We start from the raw sequence: 24597 nt of genomic DNA on the forward strand, positions 1-24597 counted from the left end.
TCTCGAACTGGAACACGGTGACGACACACTTAAATAACTATCTCTCTCTCTCTCTTTGTCTCTCTCGGACATATTGTCGTATGAGTTGATGGGTTATTTTGTTCTAACTCACCACTAGCCTCACTCACACACTAACCCAAACGCATTGCCACCATTGCCACCATTGCGAGCCCCGAAACGCACGGCATTAGTTTTATGTTCCCCCGGGCTCGCGCTCGGGCCGCGGTTTGCTCTTATTTAAACAACTTTCGCTGACACTGGCGATGATTTGCTACTACGGTCTTTTAGTACTGTGCGCCGTCATCGCCGGGGAAGCATTCAAGCAGCTTCTCATCAGCATCATCGCCTATTGCTATTGGCGGTGTAACGAGGGGGCCGTCTGTCGCTGTCTGACAAACTCTGGGAGCTTCTTTTTTTGTGAATGTCGTCAGCCTTTCTGGCGGTGTGGTGTGGGCCCGGCGCCAGCGGAAAGTGGGAGATACTTCCGGCTTCGTTCACGCGAAATTGCCGAGTTTGGGGTTGTCGCTCGACTGTCTGCCTGTGAAGTTTAAATGTATTAATTTAAATTGCTTTACGATTGCTTTAGTGATTTAGTACACAATTAAATTTAAAAAAATACACATTGGACTTGCCTGTATCTTGTATTCGATATTTGTCTTAAGTTTTATAGATTTTTTTTTTAAATCATGGAACATTAATTTCTACTGGTACGTTACCATGCAAATAAGCTTTATTGTATTCTGTATTTTAGAGAAATAATTGATACAATAATTCCTTAAATTTTTAACAATAAAATTTTACTTAACATCATTTATTTATTTATTGCTACTTATTCATTACATCAGTTAATGCAATTTGAAAAATATATTTAATCCAAAAACCCCTAAAAATTATATAAAAAATTTGAATAACTTCAAATAATTCAGCTTAATCGTTTCGAACTTAAACTTCCTTCAAAAATCTTCTCCGTTCAAATTTCCCTATCAAATGCTCTCTCCCTCTCTCTCTCTCTCTCTCCTCCCACAACTCATATGATTTATTTCCTTGCATGATAATTCTTTCCGTTTTTTTCATGCCGCACGCGTTAGTTTGCAGACTGGCGGAGCAAAGTACAGCGCTCTGCGAGCGAGCGAGCATCGCATTTTGCCACTCTGCGTTAAACAACCTCCGCGAACGTTTTTAATATCTAAGCAGAAAGAAAGAAGGGAAAGGAAAAAAAACAGGCGTACACACACACACACCCATTCCCTCGGGGGCAACGCGCTACAAAAACGCGCGTACCACATTTAGCGCCGAGTCGTTGTCTAACCCCGGGCCCTCGGGCGGGATGTTTTAGAACAACACGGGCAGCGCCACATAGCACATAGCTGCACTTCTTTCTGTGGCTGTAGAGTGAACCCAAACAGTTGGGTGTTTAGAATTAATTTATGGAAAATGCGTATTGTTAGTTCGACAATGGAAACGCGCGTTCGATTTGAATTACAGCTCCAATGGCTAATGTACAATCGAGGCGAATTATTTAACTATAAACATCAAAAAGGATACACTGAATGTAGCATATATGGAGCAATTGTTGTAAAATCCTGCCATATTTAAATGTAAAAACCTTTGCGTCAATTAGGTGTACGGAAAAAGAAGCTTAAATCCCTCTCGTATGCTGAGATCCCTCTGTCTGTACCTCTTGCCCTGTTTGCGCTAAATTATTCCCCATACGCATACGCAGTCTGCAAGCAAAGCATTAGCAGGAGTATGAGTCACACTTTAAATGGCCCTTTTTCTTACTCCGACTGGTGTTTCTCAAGCCAGTCTCTGTCGCGCTTCCCTTTTTCGGTGTAAACTTTGCTGCCGATGGAACGTGCTGCCCTCACATCCACCCGGCGAGCGGTGAATTATTCTAGCCGCGTGTTTGCAATTAATGATGCAAAATAATGAAGAAAATCACCAACCCGCCCATCCAATGAAGCGTTTGGAAAGGATAAAAGTGTTCAAATAAAATGGCAATAATTAAAAAAAAAGTGGCAACAAAAACTGCCCTGCACTGCACTGTGCCAAAGTGAGCAATAATTTCATCAATTGCCAGTAACTGTGAATTCACACCTAGTCATTATTTATTTCCCTTTCCGTTTTTTTGTTTTGTGCGATTTTATATTGCTTTTACATCGCCATTTGTTATTGATGCCAAAGGTGTCACACATACACAATACACACAAAAAAAGCCAGCCTCATCCATTAATTAATTGCATTCCACCGGGCGGACTGATTGCTCGACAGGAAGTGGAAGTTTATCTCTCATGCAACAAATGCCAACAGCAAAAAATACAGCGAATCATCATCAAACAGCAGTAACCGGAAAGAATAAAAGAATATGCCCAACAGCAGTTTAATAAAAAAAAGCACACACACACACACACCCAGTCAGACGCCGGTTTGCGGATGGTCAGTTTTGTTTTGAAGCGTAAATCGTCCCTTCCGCAAAGCAAAGTACCCCGAACCCGCTTCTGGTGGGTGGCTTTATTTTGCTTTGCCATGTGTTTTTGGGTTCTTTTTTGCTTTTCCTTTTTTTGTGCGTGTTTTGTCTCGTATTACGTTTCCTTTTTACTTCCGCAGCCCTCGTCAGCCCTTCCTTGGAAACTCGGAGATCATTCAACATTCAACACGGGTCCGAACAGCTGTTTTGTAGCTGTTTTGCAAACCCTTCCCTCGGGGGTGCTGTGAGCACCGGAAAAAAGGGTCAATGGACTCCCCTTTTAGAGCAATAACAACAAAAAAGAAAAGGGTTCGGTGACGGATTTGGTTAATCTGATTACCCGAAATTTCCCTTTCAGAATTGTTCCCGGAGCAACAAGCCCGAAACAGGAATTTAGCTAGAAAAAGAGATAGATGGCCAAAGGGGAACGAGATTGGAGTTGATTTCGGTGGTTAACCCCAGCAATCCGGTAGACACCGTTCGTCCAGCGACCCTTTTCTAACCCCTCTTTTCCATGGGGATAGCACAAAAACGCACAAAAAACGGCATCCAGCTCTGCCCATTTTCATGCTAATCGTCGGTGAAAGATGAAAGGCGAAAAAGGGGTCATTTTGCAGCACGGAATAAAAATTTCCCAATTTCAACCAGCACCAACACAGTGTTTTTTCTGGTTGCTGGAACGATACAAACGAAAGGATAATGGACTTGTGGTACATTTCCCCTTTTTGCCCGTTAGTGAAAGGAGTTTTCGGGGGTTAAGCGTGCGGGCTGTGTTCAAGCTGTCTTGTTGGGAGTGTGTAGTTGACCACTGTCGCTGAGGTGACGATTGAGTTCACTTGTTTATTAGAGCATGACAGCACGGCCAGATGACGTGTGAAACCGTTTTTTTATTGGTAGTGAAATTTCAACACCCTTAAAGAAAGGGTCAGCTGGAAGGGGTAGATATTGCTGAAAAGGAAATTGCTCATTTAAACTTTCTCTAATAACGGTATAAAGCAAGGAATTGGCTGACGGTTTTCTGCGCTGTGCAATGCATATGCTATAAAAGTTCCCCTAGAAGTATGCAATCTGCATTACGAAAGAATCTTTTTAAAGGTAGCATATGGCGGTTGGTTCTTATTTTGTGTTTTTACATTCATTCTGGCTCAGTTTTAATATGCTGCATTGTTTTTAGTTAAAATGAAATAGATTTTGTGTATTATTGTAAAAAAACAATTAGAATAACTAGCGTTAAAAACTCAAATTACGACGATCTCCGATTAAAATCGAATAATCAGCACATGGAAATTCTTGTAAAAAGGTGTGTTTTGTAAATAATAAAGCAGCAATACGCAACAAATCAAGGCAGAATTGACCCCACGGAAGGAATGTATACCGCAAATGTAAACGAACTGAGCAGTACACCAAGAACGCCCATCCAGCCAGGAATCTTCCCCTGTTGCTCTGCTGCATCAGATGCAGCTTGCATACAGACGTATATGCGTATGTGTGATTATAGCACCGAGCACCGGGGGTTTAGAAAAAATAAACAATACAACGCGTAGCGCTGCAATCTGTGCAACTCTGTGCAATCTGTGGATGCTTCCCTATATTTTTGCAAAGCAAGGAAGGGTGAGGAAAGAAGTGGCAGCAGCAACTGCAGAATAAAAATCGCATACTCGCACCAATCGCCGCTAAATGCATCCGCCAACAAATACGAAAGACAACACAAATGGGGGGGGGGGAGGGAAAGAGAGACAAATGAAACGGCCAACCAAACACCGAACACACGTTCCGCAAGACAACGAACGCAGGCACGCACCAGCAACCGGCACACAATTGCATGCGTCGGTACGCAAATTTGCGCGAAAGCAACAGCAAACAGCAAAAAAGGGGAAGGAAGAGAATGAATCAGCAGCAGGAAAGTGCGCCGGTACCGCACGCTCGGTGTGTTTGGGTGCGAGTGTAATGCAAAAGTGCATTATTTTTATGATTATTTCCTCTCCCCAAGTCCTGGTCCTGGTCTGGTGCCTCCCCGCGGTTCTGTGCCGCCCCGTGTGTGTCACAAGGGTGCGCTGCACTCTTTGTGTCAATCGTTTCCAGTTCTTTTTCTCACTTCTAACACAAGCCCGAATGGAAAGAGGCACGGCCGTTGGCCCCTTAAAGAATGGGGAGAGGACATTGGAGAGGACGGAAGGAATCTGCACACACATAACGCAACGGCGAAGGCAAGACAGTACGCGCTCGCCATCGAAAGCGTCAAAAAGGCCGGCGATTGCAACAGAGAGAGAGAAAGGTAGACAAACGAACGAACGAACGAACGAACGAACGGAGCAATAATAAAATAAAACAAAACCGCTGCGGCTAACCGGAGTGCGAGATGCGCGAAGTGAGACCGCGCGGGCCTTTGCGCCGAGATGAGGCTTAGGTGCGCACATGGCACAACCTATATGGCACCGGCCGGGCACAAACTGCGGACGCATTCCAGCGCGAACTGCTTGAGCTAGAAGAGTGGTATGATTTGTCTTGATGATTGGTGTTTTCTTAAGAAACAATCGATTGTCCCTTAACATAGAATTTTCATAAATTACGATGAAAATGATTGTCCCTTAACATCGAATTTTCATAATTTACGAACAGGTTTTGGATTGAAGTTTGTTAATGATTTAAATTTTATTTTATTTTATTTTATTGCTTGTTTAATTCTTAACTTTTTCTTAAATGTTTCATTGCAAAAGATACATTTTTAAGAATAAATCTATGGAAACTAAAACGAAATTGATGAAAAAATAGTAATCCATTTCACATACCTGAGCCTGATCAAATCTATCAATTAATATCCGAGAAAAAGTCTATTCAAAGACCATTACATGAAGCTTGATCATACCTTTACCTTCTCTTAGTAAGATCCGACACGTAAACTACTCGATTTTATCCAATTTTATCCATGATTAAACCATTCGTTTCCAAAAAACTAAACAAAATTCGCACAACAATTCCAAATGCATCGTTCGCTTCATTGCTACTTGAGCTACGCACACTAATAACCACTAACCCTGGGCCTGGGATCTCGAGCGCGTTTTACCAGATCCATTGCACCAATTGCAACCTAACGGCAGCGGCGTTGGTGTTGGAATGAAAAGAAGGCAACGAAAAAAAAAAGAAAGAAAAAACCTCATTTGAGGAACTTTCCACACAGTCATCCTCCCATACGACCGGACGCATTGCGGACGCATGCACCCCGAGTGCAATGCAGAAAAGATAGATAAACAAATGATCTCGCTGGTGGTGTTGGTACTGCTGCTGCTGCTGCTGGGCGTATATTATTTTCTCACCCCTGCTGGAAAGATGATCGAGCGCCGGGCGAGCTCGAAGGTGTTAAGCAAAGGAGGGGTTGAAGAGCGAAAAAAAACAGCACGACGATTGTGAATTGCACCCATGCAGTAAACTACAGTCGGCGTGTGCGTGTGTCTGTTGGTGCTAGAGAAGAAAATGATCACGAGGAAGTAAATAAAAATAGTTTAAAAATACTGCCGCCGTAACAGCACCAACTTACACCGATGGAGTATTTTCTGCAAGCCTTGTTGACTCACCGATCATTCCTTTAGTCAAAATAGGGGAAATGATCAGTATTTTTAATACTTCACTTACAATTATTCCACATTATTATCTCGACCAAAATGTGCACACGCGTAATCTCGCTGACCTCGGTCGCCTCTTATCTTAAAAATAACAAAAGCTTCCTTCTCCTTCGTGTGCAACAAACCCGCCCGAACGGGGTAGGTGATCCGGTGATCCAATAGGTGTGCGTATCTTGCTCCCTCTCACCAAACCCTACAACGATCACCCTTGTACATGTGTGTGTGTGTTTTTTTTTTTGTTCTTATTTACTCTTGTTATTTTTGCTTTCTTCCTTCTACTGCTGCTGCTGCATCACCCGCAACCAACCGCTGTGGGTGCCGAACGCAGTGCAGTGCGGTGTTTACCCATTTTTACGAGATGCTCATTTTTCAGCCGTGTTTATTTTCTGAATCTTCCCGGCTTTTGCACTATTTTTGCACAACTATGAGCCCGGCGGATGTGTGTGTGTACGTGTTTCTGATCCGCCAAGACTGGTCCAAAACGACGGTCCGTCGGTTTTGCTGGAACTGGAAGGTGGAAAGAGTTTCAGCCGTCAGCCGCGCGCCGTTTCTGGTTTTCTGCAAACCGTACGGGGAAAAATTAAATCCCACCGGAAGCGTTAAAGGGAAGCAAATGGGGGCGTTTTTTGTTTGTTTGTTCTAATGCTCGTGTGCTTCGTGGGGTGGAAAAGAATGCAGTTTGCGAGTAGATTTTCCCCTTTTTGCAGGAAAACTGTGCAACAAAGTCGAGCGAAGTGTAAGCCTTAATCGAATCAATTGAACGTTTGATATTCGTTTTATAAGGTACTGAACGTGAGGTTTCGCTCCTCTATTAACCATTTGCCTTGGAGAAATGGCCCAGAAACAAAAACAATATATTTACATACGGATCATGGCACAGTTTATCGCTTGCATTTTCTATTTTGCCTTTATAAATTGTTATTAAATCGTACTCATCATGCCTTCAAAATGATGTTTGCTGGTCGATTTTCTTCCAGTATGATCTAGTCGAGCCAAGAGGAAACTGAGAAATGGAAATTTTATTGAACTTAATATCAATTATTCTGAAGTAGTGAATCTTCTCTAGTGATGGGAAAAATCAAGATTTCGTCGAAATCGATTCCGACTAGCTCCGAAGTTCTCTGGAATCGATTCCGAATAGTAGATCCGGCATCAGTTTCCGGAATCGATTCCGAAATCAGTTTCCGGAATTGTGTCCGGAATCGGCTCCGGAATTGGTTCCGGAATCGGATCAGGGACCAACTCCGAAATCGGCTCCGGATTCATCTCCGGAATCGGATCCGCAACCAACTCCGGAATCGGCTCCGGAATCGGAATCGGCTCCAAAATTGATTTCGAACACGGAATTGGAATCGATTAGGTCTGATTCCGAGCTCCCACCATTAATCTTCTCAATTACTCATCATAGATTTAATTAGAATAGTTAAATAGAAGCATTATTATGTTAACCAACTGCCTGAGAGAAAAAAAAACAATATCATTCAGAACTACTCATTATTACAACTAAAATTAACTTCATTTAAACTGCCTCAACAATACCTGAGCACTCCCAATTGCTCAATTTCCAATTAAATTGTGTTACAACCATGAAGCGCGTAGCCTGATCAGGAAGCGTCCACCATCAGTATGGAGCTGTAAGCTGATCCAACGGTTGCGATAATCCTCCTGCCAGCATAATTATCCCGCTTTTTGTGCACTAATTAAGGGGTTCGGGTCAACAGCAAACGCCCGTTTCGACAAAACACACTCGCGGCCATAATTAACTGGCATTGGTGGCCGTTGTCCGACTCTCTTATTTTTTTTTCTTTCTTCTTCTCCTCAGCTATTTAGATTTAGCCCAATCAAAGCAAAAGACTGTCGTCTTGCTGTCCCCGCTGGCTGTTGTTTAATAAGATAGCCCAGTTTTCACAGCCTCTGTTTGCATTCTGCCTGGCGTTACAAAAACATCAAACTTCGCAGAACAAACAAATGAGTCCTATCATTTTTTTTTTCATTTTCGTTTGAAACGTCTCTTGGTGCGCTTGGGAAAGGGCTACAGTCTCCGGAATAGTCCCAAATCCCAATATCTCGCCACTCTCGCACACCCCGTGCTGACCTTCTACGAACAACCGGTGTGATCGATATCCAATTTGCGAGCGTAAAATGCAACCTTAATCCTTTCGTTTCCAATTTTAATGCGCACTATCTTGCTTACCCCTTCCGTTCCTCAATTCTCCAATGTGTGGGTGTGTGAGTGTGTGCTTTTCTTTGGAATACGAAATTGCGCTAAGAACATGCGCATCTTCTGCACATTCACTATGCCTAAGAAATCAGCTCGGAAAACAAACAAAAAAACACACCCTCACACTGAGACGTTATATTATTTGAACTTCTTGCTCTATGCATTATGCACGGCATGGTTTGAAATGCACACACACACACACATACACTCACACACCCATACATATGTCGTGGCTGCAGGAAAGGCTGCACGAGGCAGTGAACGAAGCAACATCCCTTGTCGAAGAAATTTGCCCGATAATCTCGAAGACAGTGCCAGTAGCCAAGACTCAGTGTGGCGGTGTATGTGTGTAAGTATAGTAATGCATGGCCCTCCCCCCTTGTCTGTGTATGTGTGAGTGAGGGCTCACTACTGTATGTGTCCCCCCGGTGGGCTGGGTGGGTGGACACATCGACATCCCGGGCACGACCCGAAGTGTTTAAGATTTTCTTAAGAAAACTCACCCCTAGCTCGACAGAGACCCTACTCCCGATTACGAAAGCCATGTGTGTGTGTGTGTGCGGCTTCCGATGCGTGGCGAACCGGAAAAGGCCATTCTACCGATTGTCCACCGACAAAAAGGAAAGCCTGAAGAATGGCTGCCTCCTCTTTCTTATCTCTCTCCCCTTTCGATCGTGCGGCTTTGCTGATTTGCATAAGACGCTACCCAAGCATGGCGTCGTCCGAACGGTTTCAAAAGCAAAATCCGGCTCGAAGGACCAAATTGGACCACTTGCTTGGTATGGATTTTTTGTTTCAAATTCACCACATTTTCCTGTTAGCGCTTCTTTCGGTGGAAATAAAAGAAAAGAGATACCTAAAGCACTGCTTTTCTGTTTTCCTCTCATGTGCGTACACACACACACATACTTTTCCTTTATCACACACACGTGTTGCGGACGGTCGATCTTAATAATGGAATCCAGCTCGGCCCTTTTCCCTTTCGTCCCATGCCACTCCAAGACGAACAAGCTTCATTATCCCGCTAGTAGGTAAGGATTATAAGCTCCTTAAGAAGAACCCGTGATTGTGTGTGTGTGTGTGTGTGTGTGTGTGTGTGTGTGTGTGTGTCTGTGTATGAGTATGATTGTGTGCGATAGAGCAGGAAAGATAACAACGGGTGGCCAAATTGAGCATGTGTCTGTGGGTGTATGTGTGCGTATTTCTGTGGTTTTGCACAGGTCCAACACACGGCACTCGCCATCGCAACCGTTTGCATGTGTCTGTGTGTCTCTGACCCGTATGTGTGCAAAGCCCCCCCTCCAAATGCACAAACTTTTCAGGCCAAACGTGTATGTGTGTTTGTGTGCATGCGAAGCAGCATGCATTAAAGATAAGACGTGTGTACACACATAAAATGTCTAAGAAAATGGTAAGATGCTGAAGAGCTCAACTGGACGGTATGCTGGGAGGGCGTGCAGGAAGCATCCTCTCACACACACACACACACACACACACATACCAGTCCAGCCCACCCCATTGACCGGTTCACTGTGGGAAGCTTTTGAAATGAAGCGTTCGGAACTTCGGCCAGCCCCACCGCTCCAACACTCCGCGCGCACATTTCTCCCCAAGAGGCAAAAGGGTTTTGGCATGAGGATGATGGCAAACGGGTTTTGGTAACCCCTCCCCCAGCCCCCGCTGCTCTGTCCACATATAAACGCACCATTCCACTCAATTCCCGCCGGTGTGCTTATCGTGTGGAATAGTGTTAGCCCACAAAATCTGACTTAAATTTGTATATCCTTCCCTTCGTTGCGGCGGGCGAGACGGTGGCTTTTGAGTGGACCTGACGCAAAACGCCCACCACCCACCAACCCGAGATTGCCAAACTATCCAGTGGAACAATAACAAAAGATGATGGCGGTAGAGCGCACGGAGAGAGAGAGAGACAGTGCGAGGCACACTAACTTGTATGGGTTATCGTCCTCTTCCTCTGCGAGTGAGCAAAAAGCGTAGTGTATGTGTGCCTCTGTGTGTGTGAGAGAGAGACACGTTATGGTGGGGGAAGGAGGGAAGACTTGGGGAAGATAAAACATAAAGCATATACATACCACGTGCACAAGGATACGAAACGTCTTAAACAACGGTCCCAGGGAACGGATGCCCACCGCAGTAAGAAAGTGTGTGCTGTCGCTGTGTTCGGGTGGGTGGCATTGGGTGGCCGTTTTTAATCGGCACTACCAAGAAAGAGGTAGGAAGAAGAGGTGGCCCTCTCTCTCTCTCTCTCTCTCTCTCTCTCTCTCTGTGTTTCAATAAGAAAATGGCCAAGAAGTGGGTGGCACAAACACATCTCCGGTGGCCCACCCGGAGCCCCGGAGTTTCTAGAAGCTCCGGCCGGGGCGCCCCGTAACGAACGTCTTGAAATTAACCCCCATGAACGAGGGGAAGGGAGGAAAGGGAAGGAAGGAGGAGGGAAAGGATTCGATTTGAAATTCAAAACCGCTCACAAACATCATCGCTTTCCTCCCGCGCGAGCTTACTCGGCCCGTCGCACCCTGTTGGTCATCCCGGGTGAGCGAGAAGGAGAGAGATTTTACAGAGAGAGAGAGAGAGAGAGAGAGAGCAAGAAGATGGTAAGCGAGCTCGAGTGAGAATAGAGATAGAGAAGGGTGTTACTGAACGCTGGAATGGACTGGACACCCGGTAGCCACCCACACTCCCACCCACCTCCAAAACCTCCCACTCGAAGGCGAGCGACCGAGGCGATGGCGCTCGTGCCGCTCCTTGTAAGACGTTTTCCATTTTCCAAGACGCTTTCCAAGACAAACTCATCCCATGGTGCCAGGGCCACCCCCGGGGGTGGGTTTGTGTGCTCCCTGCTAGCCTCCACCTGTCGATCGCCTCTCGCTTTAAAATACAAAACAAAGCAAAGCTGGAAGAGATGGCGTGCAAAAAGGGGCAGATGCACCTCATCTTTCACCACAGTTCGTCTCGGAGCCGTATGGAGTCGATTTCTATGTACGGTTTCGTAAGAAACTCTCTGCTTCACCCATCTAACCCACCCACCACCCCCCAATGGGTGGAGACGCATGGTCCTCGGCGCCGGTTTATTCGCCGAACGCAGCACCTACCCGGTTGGGTAGCAATTTGTGCGAACGCAAGGAAAAACCGTGCAAAACGCAAACGCTGCTGTACGTGCGCATGGGAGCACGGCTGGTTTAAATGGTGCAAAAGGTGAAGAAAAACCCCCCGTACTGAAGACGGGGAAAAGAGGGAGAGAAAGAGAAAAAGAGAGAGAGAGAGAGAAAGAGAAAGATGGATGAAGGTGAAGAAGTAAGACATCCTTTCGGGGTTTCTGTTATGGCTTGTTATGTCCGTGTGCACGGGGGTTCAGCTTCCGTTTCGGCTCATATTCAATGGGGCCGTCTCCACCCCATATGTGGACCGGGCTGTCCATTGGCATGGTGATGGTGGCCTGCGTGCACTTGCCGCCCAAGACGGAGAAGAAACTTTCCGTGAGCTTCCGTTCCTCCCGGTTGATATGTAAACGCGTTTTGCTTTCATGCTGTATAAGGCGTTTTCTGCCAAACCGGGGCACAAGGATGAGGTGGGTTTCCGGCACCTGGACAACGGTGATGCACACCTTCGTAGCGATGGGATAGGAAAACGGAAATAATCGATTACAAAAACAATGAACGTGCGGGAGGGTTTTCTTGATTTTCGTAGCAAACTACGCTTGGAGGAGGTTGTTGATTTGCACAGACCAAGACTATCGTTGCTAATTAGTTGATTGCTTTCAATAATATTTTTATCAGCCTTTATACGAATTCTTTAGTGAGATTAAGAAAACAACATTTTATAAGGTAATGCTAAGCAAAATAATCTAATGCATTATGCACTTCAAAATTCATCTTTTATACATTTAAATATTTTATTATTGGATTGTACTAAAACGTGTACTAAAAAGCGCTGCACCGACCTTCCATTACATCAAAAACGTATTATCATTATCTTGATGTGCCACCAAGTGAACAAAACGTTTGTAGATTCCATCTTTAAGCTCTCAAAACCCTTCAACTCCAGATACTAACCAAACAATGAAATTATATCGAAGAAAATTGTCTTCAATTGCATTGTCCACCAGCCGAAGGCTCTCGGAATCTAATCTCTCTACCATCCCGAAACGGTTCCATGTGCACCAGGCAATATGTCCTTTGCTGTCGTTTCCTTTCTTTTTGTCGTTTTCAACCATTCCCGTTAACATATGCAACGATTAGCTGCAGCCGTACAAATCCTTCCCATAAGCCTCCCATCCCGTACACGAGAGCCGCTCGTTACAAGACACCCCACCGTGCGGAGCTCTCCAACGTTTGCCACGTTATCCTCGGGCTTGTTGTTTGATTTACAGCGTTACTTACAGACAAAACCCTCCGGGCTCTCGGGTTCCCGGTTGAGCCTGTCCTGCCATCCTGTCCCATCTTCCGGTAAGGAGGGGGGTGCATATCTTTCGCAACATTGTAAAAACCAGCCCAACATTATCCCGACCCGTGTGTGTGTGTGTCTCGCTTCTTCAGCACAAGAAAGTAGGATAAACAAAGACAGCATACCAAGAGACAATGGATCATTTAAAGGGATGGTAGATGTGCAGGAATGGGGACAGGACAGGAAAGGCACGGGATGAGCCCTCGGTGGATAATAAAACGCACATCGGAGTTTTGATTTAATGCCATCGAACCATTCGGACGCCGAAGGACATCGTTCGTTACCAGAGACTTGCTAAGGGTAATTGACAGCAAAGTTAAACCAGCGACGCCCGAGGATCGTTGTGAGGCTGGGTTAAGTGGTGGAAGTGCTTGCTTACAGTTGCTCTGTCGAGATAAATGTATTAGTTTGTGACTTATGGACACAGTTGCTTTATGTGCACTTTGTTTTGCTGTGTATTCAGCGTTTTAAAATCCTGAAAGTATTATTCGTTACGAGTGCTACATGATTTCTGGCAGATATACAATTTTTTGCTAAAGGTATTTCCTAAAAGACTTTAAATACATTTAGTAATCTCTTGATGTTCAGAAAATATTTTAACCAAGAGAAAGAAATGAATCCATTATCACATCCCTACTCTCTATATTCTCTGTAATTTTTGCGAAAAATGGAACAAAATATTGATTCCTCCCCGACGTTGGTAACATTAGTTTGGGTATGTTTAGCTTCTGCACCTACAAACCGTTCATTGCTCTAACCCTGATGGCCATATTTTCACACCCATCCTTGCAAACAGTTACCCCATCATTGGTTGCCATATATGTAACATCTTTAATGTACCTTCACCAAGCTCAACCTGTGAAGTTCACAACCTTAACGAACCGGCCCAAAGTCCGTCCAAAGAATCCTTTCGACACCTTAACCTTACGTCACCGAGAGAGTAGGTCGAACGCCAAAGTCTAGTTTAAACACTGGCCATACCCAAACGTGAAGCTTACCTCACCTGCCGTCCCAAGGCCCATCATCTTGGCCACAAAACTTGACCAAGGTACCAAGCACCGTCTGACCGGCCGAGGGTTTGCAAAAGGTCGAAGGAACTGAACCCATTCGACGGTACGACGTGGTGATGCTTTCTTGCTAACAACGCACACACGGTGCGAAAACTGTGCCATGCCATGCAGTTTCTAGCTCTAAGCGTTACTCCTCGGTGGCAATCGGCAAATAATGCACAGGCTAGCCGGTGTATCGGTGCCAGTCCCATCGGAGGAAGACGATGCCTGTCTACAAACTTCCCTTTAGCCAGGGGAAACGCAACAGCAAGACGCGAGATGTTGCCTCCACGGAGCAGGATTTCGCGTGGCGCTTTGGCGAAACGGTGCTTTAATGAAGTGCTGAAACACGATAATCCAATAGCCGGAAAATCGTAAGGATAATGGCATACCGTCGCCTTTCGGTTCGGTTCGAGTCCGTGTGGTACGAGTCGGGAAGAAATTGTTGGCAATGCATCAGACTTTGTGGGCTAGTGAAAGTGTTTCCTTGGCGCAGAGGGTGTTGGAAATGATGGCGTTTAAATGCATTCAGCACTAACGGATTGTGTCTGAATCGAGCTGAAATGTGGTTAATTTTTTTGTTAAGATTTGAATTAAATACTTGTTTAAATTCGAATCTCAAACAAACAACCAACAACATGTCCATATTTCTGGCCAAAAACAAATTATCCAAATGAAACGAAAAAACATTAGCTTTCTCTTTCACATTAAAGATTTCTTTTACTTCCTTTGGTCAACCACTGCGATGAGCATGTTTCGAATATAACTTACCAACATGTACTGAAACTCTTCTTCTCTAGGTCTATCGTTTCTTTCCCTTTTTATCTGAGCTAACTGCCAGCTCACGTGCCATTTCTCACCGTACGTGCATTTACTTTTTGTACTGTAAGGGTTTTAAAACACTTCAGAAGGCAAAAAACCCCGGAAGGACACAAAAAAACGTCCTGTAATGGAATACGAAACATGAAATGCGGAAAACCCACCCATTTCCATACCCAAGACTACCGTCAGTGGCCGTAAGTTTTGCTTCTTTTTCACCTCTTTGCTGGGTGTTTGTGTGTGTTTTATACAGAATGATTTTTGTGTGCCGCTCACACACACATATACAGTACTATTATATCAGCCAAGAAAAAAGCATCATCCTGGTTTTAAAATACAGCGTCTCCCTTATTGCATGAATATCTCAACACACCCATACATAGTTAGAAAGTATATGGCCTTTTGCAGTCCAACCGCGAGCCACAGCGCAACCGAGGGCGATAAAGTGTGGCAAGAAAGAGTGGCGTAGCTTTCGCTCAAGCGTGTACAGCATTATTGTTTCTATCTCTTGGGTTTTCTTTGAAAAGAATGTCCTTTTTTATTTCAACATTATTTTATTCAAGCTTTGTTATTCATTTGAACTGTTTTGTTTTGCATAATAGTTTTTGTCAATTTGTTATTGAAATGTAATATTTAAAATTCGGCCGAAGCCGTGCTTTCTGAATAATGAATAATATTTTAAATTTTTCCTCGATTTGAAATCCTCACTGCCTAAAATATTGTTATGAAACATACAGAAAACAAGCAAATTGCATAGCTTTAGGCGTTGATGCTTAGTGCAAATGTAGCACAGCAGCGCCTTAAAGTAGGCAATGTACTAAACAAGCAATTTTATGTAGTATCTTATAAAACAAATCGCCAAACAAACGTTCAAATACGTTTTGCCACTTCAACGTTATACCGTCCATTGCCCTTTTTTCATTTTCACGCTCAGTGCGTAGCATAAGACAACAGTGTCACAAAAGCAAGGGACATCGAAAGCAAGGGCGAAGGCACAATTACATAGATGTCTTCAGACACCTTGCATAGGAAAACAGACGAGCAGTTGGGTGCAGCAAAAAAATAAATAAAACAACAACATAGCGAAAGGCTAACCCCGGAACCATCTTGGTTTTCCTCTTTGGCGCCTCGTCGCATTGTGTACGGGAACGTGTTTCATTTTTTTAACTCTCCCCCCTTGGATCGTCCTTCTTCGCGCCATATCAACACATTACTTGCTAAGACTTACATTCTCATACACACGTACCTCTGAAAGTTAAAAGCGCTCAACGTTGTTTCTTTTCGTCCTTTTCTGCGTACCTTACACGTCTTTCTCATATTCACAGACGTGCAAAAGGGGAATGAGAGCTTTCTCTTCCCGTTTTTTTATTGTCTCGAAGGGTGGCAAAAAAACTGCCTCCCTCGAACGCCCATTTTTTACCCTCGCCGGTATTTCCAACACGTAGCGCGATAATGGTGTTGCGCTCGTGCAAATATTCCAACCACAACTGCAGGGCCAGTTTCCTTTTTTTCTCCTATTTTCCTTCCCATATACACTGTTGTCTTTACCGCTATCCTGGGGCATTCATACGCGCGCGCATTTCACCGTGTTTTTTTACTTTCACCTCCTCCAACCACCAAGACAAAAAGGCAGCATTGTATGGGAGTGTATTTTTTTCTTTCCTCTTTCAACACCGAATGCGGTCGCCCTTTTTGGCCAGAGCCCATTTTTTCATATTCCAACACCAGCGTCCTTTTCTAACGGCTGTGCTTTTACGCAATCTGTTTTGCAAAAAAATCATTTTACTCGTTCCTTTCCATTCTTTTGTCCTTTTCGGTGCGATCAATACGGGGCCTTTTCATATTATTTTGTTGGTTCGGTGAGTTTGTTTGGGTGGTTTCGGTGAATGTGTTTTTTGTTTCGTCCCTTCGCTTTTTTTATTGCTTCCTGCAGTGTGAGTTATCGTCCTCATTTTTTGCGCCTCCAAAATCACAACCAATGAAAATGCTTTCTTCGGTACAATATGGCGGCTAGCAAATACGAGGAAAGATTTTTTTAACCTTCTGCTTCAGGCTCATCTGTTATTTAAAGTGTTCTCATTGAAATATAACTATTTTTGTTTGTTTTTAGTTTACAATAAAGCTGTGTATCGTGTAGCGAAATGTTAGGCAAGTTACAATAAAGCTAAATTTGCCTAAATGTATGCAATCGGTTAAGCAAAATCGACCAGATCCCTTTTAACTTCAAAAGTTACTTATTTATCAACCTGTATGCAGCATATTGAATGATAAAGGCACTCAAATACTTTGCGATGTTTATAAATATTCATAAAATGTAGTTACCATCCTATGTTCTACAGTAGTACCGCCTCAGCAGCCATCTTGCACAAAGAAAGCATATACTAAACTCGCTTATAGCGTTGAAATACAAAACAAAAACATTTATACACTTACTTCGAGGTATCTCTAGTCAGTCAAAAAATGGACAAAATGCATACATTTCTTTACAACACCATCATTTCATCTTTTAACTTCACCTCATCCAGCCCAAGCTACTTCCCACATTCCTTTCCAAGTCGCCAAGTACCATCACCAAGAATTAATGATAGTCTCGTGCAAGTTTAGCCGTTTTTATTCCGCTGCCAAAACTCCAAAGTTGCCCCGACGTGTTTCGGACCCATTTGTCAACCCCTCCCCCCTTCCCCGTTTCACCGTTTCACATAACCCTTTTATCGGTTATGTGCTTTTTACACACACGTACAACACCTTTCCAGTGCGATACGGCAACCCAAAACCGCAGTAAGGAAAATTAAGGACCCGAAAAAGTACAACAGCCAAACCAAGCAGTTCGTTTTTTCGGGCACTTTCTTTCACCTCGCGCGTGCCCTCATCATCCTTCGACTTGTCGGCTTGCCCTCACCGTGAGCGGGACTTCTGCTTGTGGAAGTGTGTATAATTTGAAAAATAACTGCTTATTTTTCTACGTCACACCGGTGTGTTGTCTTACTTTCGCACTTTGTCTAGCGAGCTCATCTTCACACCGTTAAGCAAGGGAAGCGATTTTTATACCGTCTTGCATAACAATACAGTTGGACGTGGTGGATAAAATCTGTCCCGCACCATCCCATCTGATGCCCGTCCCTGGGGCACACGTATCGTATGTCACGGCGATACCCTTTTTTTGTTGCATCCTACACTTGATTCATATCGTAAACACAGCAGCTACAGCTAGCAACTGTCAGCAAGCTTAGAAGGCGCCTGGCACCAGCCAAATGGTGAAAAGATATCGTTGAGCTGGTGCTTTCATCCCTCCCCCGGTCCCTCGGAAAAGGGTTTTATTCGAGATGATCTTCTGCGGGGCGATTTATTGAACCGCTTTTTTGTCTGTCTCGTTTTTTCATGCAGCTCGTTTTTTCATGCATACACTTGTCTTTCTTTTGCAATTAATCATAGCATTCTTTTGGTGTTGTTTTACGCAATTTTGGCATGGCTGTGAGAAAGCCGAAACCTGCCATTACATTTGACACCATCGAGACGCTCGTTGGAAAGTGTGTGTGTGTGTTTGAGATGCAAAGAATATTATAGAAAACTTTAGCCTTTTTATTGTTCCTGCTCGCCATGAGGTTTTCCAACAAATTCAAATGAAACAGCTTAGTACATAAGTAAATCATTTAAGATTTTGCGATAATTTTAACATATTTGTTACACATTTTTTAATTAATTTACTTCCGTAAATAATTGATTGTTTTTTTTTTCATAAAAACAAATTTCCATTTATCGCGCTGTGTGAGTTTTTGTTACCTCAAATAGTAATATTAATCTTCCAACCACAAACAAAAGCAGCGCTCGTGGCAATCAGTTTTCATTGCTATTTTGAATGGAAAGTCTCACCAGGTGCCATTAATCACATGGTGATAAGCTGATTTTACACTTTTTTTGTGTCCGTTCCATATCCAAGCAAGGGCAAAGATCTTGCCGGTCTAATGATTAGCCAAACGGATGCTAAACTCATTAGAAAACTAAGGGTAAAATGGTTTAAAAAAAAACAGTCCGTTGAGCAAAAACCGATGGCCAAAACGAACAGGGCCCTAAACATTGCTGGACTGAATGGGGAAACGATTTCCACGAAGCAGTAAACGGGCAACAAACGTATATATTATGGAACGTCTGGTTTTTGTTTGGTCAGCTGCGCTGGTTTCCCGTGTTAATTGAGGGAAATTGAAATTTACTGGTTTTCTTAGAAATTTGTCCAGAAAGTCTGGGCTTTTTGGGCTAAGAATGGTAGCAGTAATTTTATATTTTACATTTCAAAAATACCATCAACTTATTTTATAATGAAAGTTGAGGATGAAAACTGTTCTAACATCCACATTTCTGAATTTTAGTTTATTTTTCCCCGTTTTATTCAACTTAAAATAACACAAAACCACACTTCAACACTGAGACCATCCCTCCCTTTTGTCTTTGTGTGTGTATGTGTGTGTGCCCCTTTATTCACGTCTGCTTCAGCAAACCAACATTAGTCTCCACCTTTTTACAACAATCGTTTTTGACCATCGAAAAGGAAGCCCTCTTCTGCTGGACTCTTAAATAAAAAAAGAAGAGAAGAGCTTTTATTTCGTAAAAACCACTACTTCAATCTTCAAAAACTCCCAACCCGTCGGACACAATGGAGGACGTCCCCCTAGCTCATGCCCACTCCAGCACAAACCAGTAGAAGAAAAAAGCCCGAATGGAAAACCCTAACGAAGCACCAAACAAAGCCCTTTGACGGATGGACATGGCGCACCAAGCGAAGCGGTAGAAGGTGGAGCGCTTCGAAATTGAAAAGAAAACCTCCTTTTTACTCGACACTGGAGAGTGGAAAACTATGGGTTTGCAAAAGAAAAATGGCACGCTCTGGGGTAGGAAGGGCAGGAAATTGGAAGGCAGACAAGCATGATTTGCCATTTGGAAACATAAAAACCCGGTCCGTTTGGGCACGCCAGAGACTTGCGGGGTGGGACTTGCGAGATGTCGGAAGGAAGAAGCTTAAGGAGCAGCGAACGAAGACCCCGGTCTGGCGTGGGGGAAAATGGCAAAGGCAAAAGGCACTGAAAGCTTTTATGCTTACCCGAACAATCTCTGCTACCGGTTTCAGAATGCGTTCTCACTTGGAGTTTTTTGTTTCACTGAAATGGCCCACCCCTTTTCTCAGCGCTCCTTTAATGACCATACCATCCCTTCCGCCGGTCCTCCACAAGCAGTGGCCTGGTGATGTTGCGGGCAAAAGTGTATTTCATTCCGATGTCCTACCCTCTCTGCACTGCCCGAAATGAAGCCAGTCAAGTGTAACGATGGCGAGCTAAAAAAGCTTCTACCCTGGTCGCAACCAACGCCATAAAAAAGGGCAGAAGAACACCAAAGTCTCCAGCAGCAATGATTATTATTCCATACATTTTTTTTTGGTTGCGTCCTATCACCCGCAGCTCCTTCGCGCCGTGTCCGTTTCAACCACCAAACGTGACTGAATGTATACTTTTATTTACATTTCTTCTCGGCAAGGGGATAAAAAACGGAACCCAGGCAAATGGGCAGTGGCTGTTACAATCCGCTGAAGCCGTTAGACAACGTCCCGTTTTGATTAATTAGCAACAAGAGCAAAAGGCACCAGTTTTGGGTAGCAGCGTGGCAAGTGATTGGGATTGTACAATGCAATTTGTGCTCGTAAATATTATACATTTGTGATGTAATAATTTTATCGCCATATTGTTATGTTTAAATTCATTTGACTGTCTCAAAGACATTGAGCGCCTAAATATATGCCATTTTTATTTATTATTTTTAACGCCTGAAGGTATGCAAAGTGACAGTTTTACTCATATTTTCTACATTTTCTTGAGCAAATAAGATACTTCTTGATACTGAAAACATGCCAACATCTTTAACATAAAACAATTTGCGAATACATCTCCATACTTTCACGTTTGCCAAACAACCAATCATCCTTCATGCAGCGGACTGCAGTGGAAAAGCGAACCAACTTTTTCCCAGCGCGCAAACTGTCTGTTTGCTTTCTCCGAACAGCATTCATGATCCCGGTTTTGACCTCCTGTTTGCTGAGAAACAGACCATCAGCAGCAGGACACGTTGGAGGGTGAAATTAAAAAATGTTATTTTTAATTAAGAAAACCACCCTTCTACTTCCCTCCCGTGCACATCCGTCGACCAGCACCGGATCAATTAAAGGGCCAGCTTTTCTTACCGTTCGCCCCGCGTACCATCTTCCTTCAACATGTCCACTCAAGGAATAATTTTTCTTCGGTCTTTTTTTTTTTTGCTGTTTTTGCTCATGATAAGAAAAGAGAGTTTTCCGCCGCGCAACGCACACCATAAAAAAAACGCGACCAAGTTGTTGACTCAAACGTTGACGTGCTGGTGGAGGGACATTTCCTCCATTCCGTCAAACACTCCGCCCGCTAGACGTTTCGCGTGAGGCAAAGCGAAAATGGAGAAAAAGGAAGACGATGGTCCCAGTTTTTTGTTGTTTGTTGACGTCTTTGCTCCTCGTCCACTCTCTCAAACACACCAGTCTTGGTGGGGGGTCTTTGGGGTAGCGAAAACGCGGGCCGGAAAACTGTCCAGACCGTGCAAAAGAGATGATGATGGTGGCATGGGTTCAGCGAAGCGAACTCGTGCAACGGACAAACGTTTTAATTTTTTGCCTAATTAAAAAATAACACAATTAAAACCTCATCATCATCGTCGTCGTCGCTTGTGAGTCGGAAAGGGCGGGAGCGATGTGCCTGGGTGGGTGGAGTTCTAGAGCGAAGTGTAGCGAAGATCTGAGAGAAGAAACAGGACATTGGTCGATGTCTGTGTCTCGGGAAGCAATAAAAAAAGGAAACCAGCATCACTTCATTCCGAGACCGGTGGCGCCATGTATATATATTTTCCATTCGATTTTCATCGCTATAAATGGAGCCATTTGCTTCGATAGCGGCCAGACGAATTTATTTGCTTCTGTTGACAAAAGTGACAATAAAACTCAATCGTTACCCTAACACTTCGATAGGAGACAATTATTTTCAAACACAAAAACACCCTACAATCAATGTGCTGGTCGATGCTGCATGCAATACAATCAACCTAACAGTACGATAACAATTAATGTAAATTTTTCCCGTCTAACTGCTTGGTTTGGGTGAGCAGTCAGATTTCCCCTTTTTTATTTTGCCCAAGCATAATTTAACGAAGGTGACACTTTTTGCACATTGAAAATAACATCTAATAAAAACAGTCATTAAAACAACTTCTCTTGCTCACTTAAGTTTGCAAATTTCCTGTCACTTTTTTAACTGCTTACCCATTAACCGTACATCATTGCTTCACTGCTTCAGGCCGTCTTAAGAAGAACTCGAAGAAAAAAAACGCTCCAAGTTAAGTTAATTACGACACCCCGTTGTCAATTAGAAGGAAAAATATTGCGTCGGCCAAACCGAAACATCCCTGCGCTGGATTTAATTGAAGAAAACATCATTAATTCACGTGGCGTTGAGTGCCCCGGCTTGATTGAATTGCGTCTGAGACGAACTTCAGAGTGCTGGAAGGCCGTGTCACCAAATAATGGAAATGTACAGTGGTCATCAAGTGCTGGGTTGGAAGGAAATGATTTTATTCACCTAACCTTGTTGAGCTTGCTGCTTAACTGTTGCCCTTTCTTTGCTTGCGATTGTGCGCGGTGAGAAAGTGTCACCAGCTCACCACCTCAATATTCTACGAATTGGTCACCGATGAGGTTCGCGTGAAGTAAAAGTGCTATTTTGACAGCTGTTTAATAGAAATTTTCTTAAGAGCATTCCCTAGAAATCGTTAGATGGTGATTGTGTCATGCAAATAGTATACATTTAGGCGAACATTAGCTACACAGCGTTTCAAATCGCTTATGACATGCTGAGAGTATACATTCAGGCGAATACTAGTCCGTCGGGAGTGCCTCGATTATATACAGGAAAAAAACACATCCCCATTCCCAATAGCAATTTGGATCGGTTGCTCAACCTTCAGCATACTACCACATTAAACTCTTCTAACTGCCCCCAACCAACGGTTCATTTTGTCAATTAAACGACACAAAATGGGCTCTATATGGTGTACTAAAATGCTAAACCACTTGTGAAAAACGGACAAGACTCTAAAACTATCACCGGTACGGTCAATTAACTCGATAAGGATCGCTATAGGAGACAAAAAAAAACACACACACAAACTCCCCACTGGCCATCCTCCAGTGAGTGTGATGGTGATTGAAAAGAATGAAAGGATATTCCGCTCTTCAACACCAGACCGACAGAGAACGGGTTACCATTCTTTCATCGATCCCATTAGTACCCGTTTGCGTCCGTACCGTTCAACACACAAACTTTCCTATGAACTCTTACTCATCTCCCTCCCTTTCGCTCTTAATCTTGCCATGTTTCGTTTAATGCAATCTAATGCAATGCCCCCGCAGCCAGCCGGGCCCGTATGCACCGTTTGCAACGATTTATACACTCCGTTTCTTTCCGGCGTCTTTCCGGCATCTCTGCTCCTGCCCGAGCCAGATACAGCACAGGACGCACTGACTGACAGCGTTAAAAATAAAAGCTCCGTACGTGTGTAAAGCACAACAAAGAGAAGGAAAACGGGAGTAAGAAAAAAGGCTCCCTTCTCTCTGTCTTCCATTTCCACCACTTCTGGACCTTTCTGGACTGCTCGGTTTTAATGGTCCTGGCCCGGTGGTGTACGGTTTTACCATCCCATTTTCTTGTTCCTCTCCTCCCTGAACGCTTTCTCATCCGGTTTGCGCTTTTCAAATCTAAATAAAGGTACAGAAAAGGCACGATAGAAAAATGGAAGAAAAATAAAAACTTTTCCACGGATGGATGAAGCGAAAGATGGGCATGGAGGATGAGGGTGGCAAAAAAACTGGCGCTGAAAAGCGTCCACAGTGTCCGTCGTCAAGTGCATTTTCTCTCGGTCCACCTTTTGACCCGCCGCTCGGGTTGCTGTCGCTGCGTCGGTGTTTCTCGGTTCGGTGGCCTTTTTTTCCTTGCTTCCCACCCACTCCAAGATGAGCAGCACGTCAGCAGCAACTTTACTTGAGCCGGGCAAACGACAACTTCTCCCTGTCTTGCTGTCCCGCATAATTCTTTCTCTCTCTTCCTGGGCAGCGTTGTTGTGTGTTTGTTTTTCCCACTTTTTCCCCTCGGTTCGTCATTTCTCTACTGCTTGCATTTTCCCACTTCGTTCTTCTTCGTTTTTTTTACGTAATTTATTTTTCACTGTGAGAAATAAATTAATTTTTCTCCTCCCGGCACTTGCACCACGCGCTTCGTACCCGGTTTTTGTATCTTCAGATGCGTCCCACTTACCGCCCCAACTCCACCTCCGCCTCAGTCTGTCCAGTACACACAAAGTAAGTGCGAATGGGAATGAAAATGTGGAAATTAATACAAACTGCTCCACTGCTCCTCACACCATCACACTCCGTGGGGTTTTCCTTGCCGAAGCCGAATAAGGTGACTGATAGCACGCCGTGAAGCGGTGTGGTAATGGATCCGCTCCGCTCGCCAATGCTTCTCCCTTCTTAAGCACCACCCTCCTCACTGCGACGGTGAAAAATGGACGAAGAAAAAGCGCACCAAAGCTGCGATGGGTACTGGCCGGTACGCTTCAGTGCCCGCGCACAAAGAGCTAGGATCGGTGGAGGGAACCGGGCCCAGCCAAACTTTCCACAATCCTTCTCCTTGTGGACGGAGACGGTTTGTTTCTTCCCTTTCTTCTTCTTCTTCTTCTTCTTCTTCTTTTTCTTCTTCTTCAAGAGGAGAAGTGCCACAGGCTCCACAGGGAGTGTTCGAGCCGGTGACATCAACTCCACTGTCATTATCGTACCTTTCATTGCTCGGCTCGATTGCAGCAACCACTCGCGGTGGGTGGGAGAGAGAATATTTATTGCTA

General features: G+C 44.1%; 1 protein-coding gene across 1 annotated transcript in view; it reads left to right on the forward strand.

Moving 5' to 3' along the window:
• Positions 1 to 24597, forward strand: part of LOC3291724 (uncharacterized) — a 48233-nt gene that overhangs the window by 2369 nt on the left and 21267 nt on the right. The window lies entirely within an intron of this gene.

Source organism: Anopheles gambiae, chromosome 3 (genome assembly GCF_943734735.2).
Source record: "Anopheles gambiae chromosome 3, idAnoGambNW_F1_1, whole genome shotgun sequence".
Lineage (NCBI taxonomy): Eukaryota > Metazoa > Arthropoda > Insecta > Diptera > Culicidae > Anopheles > Anopheles gambiae.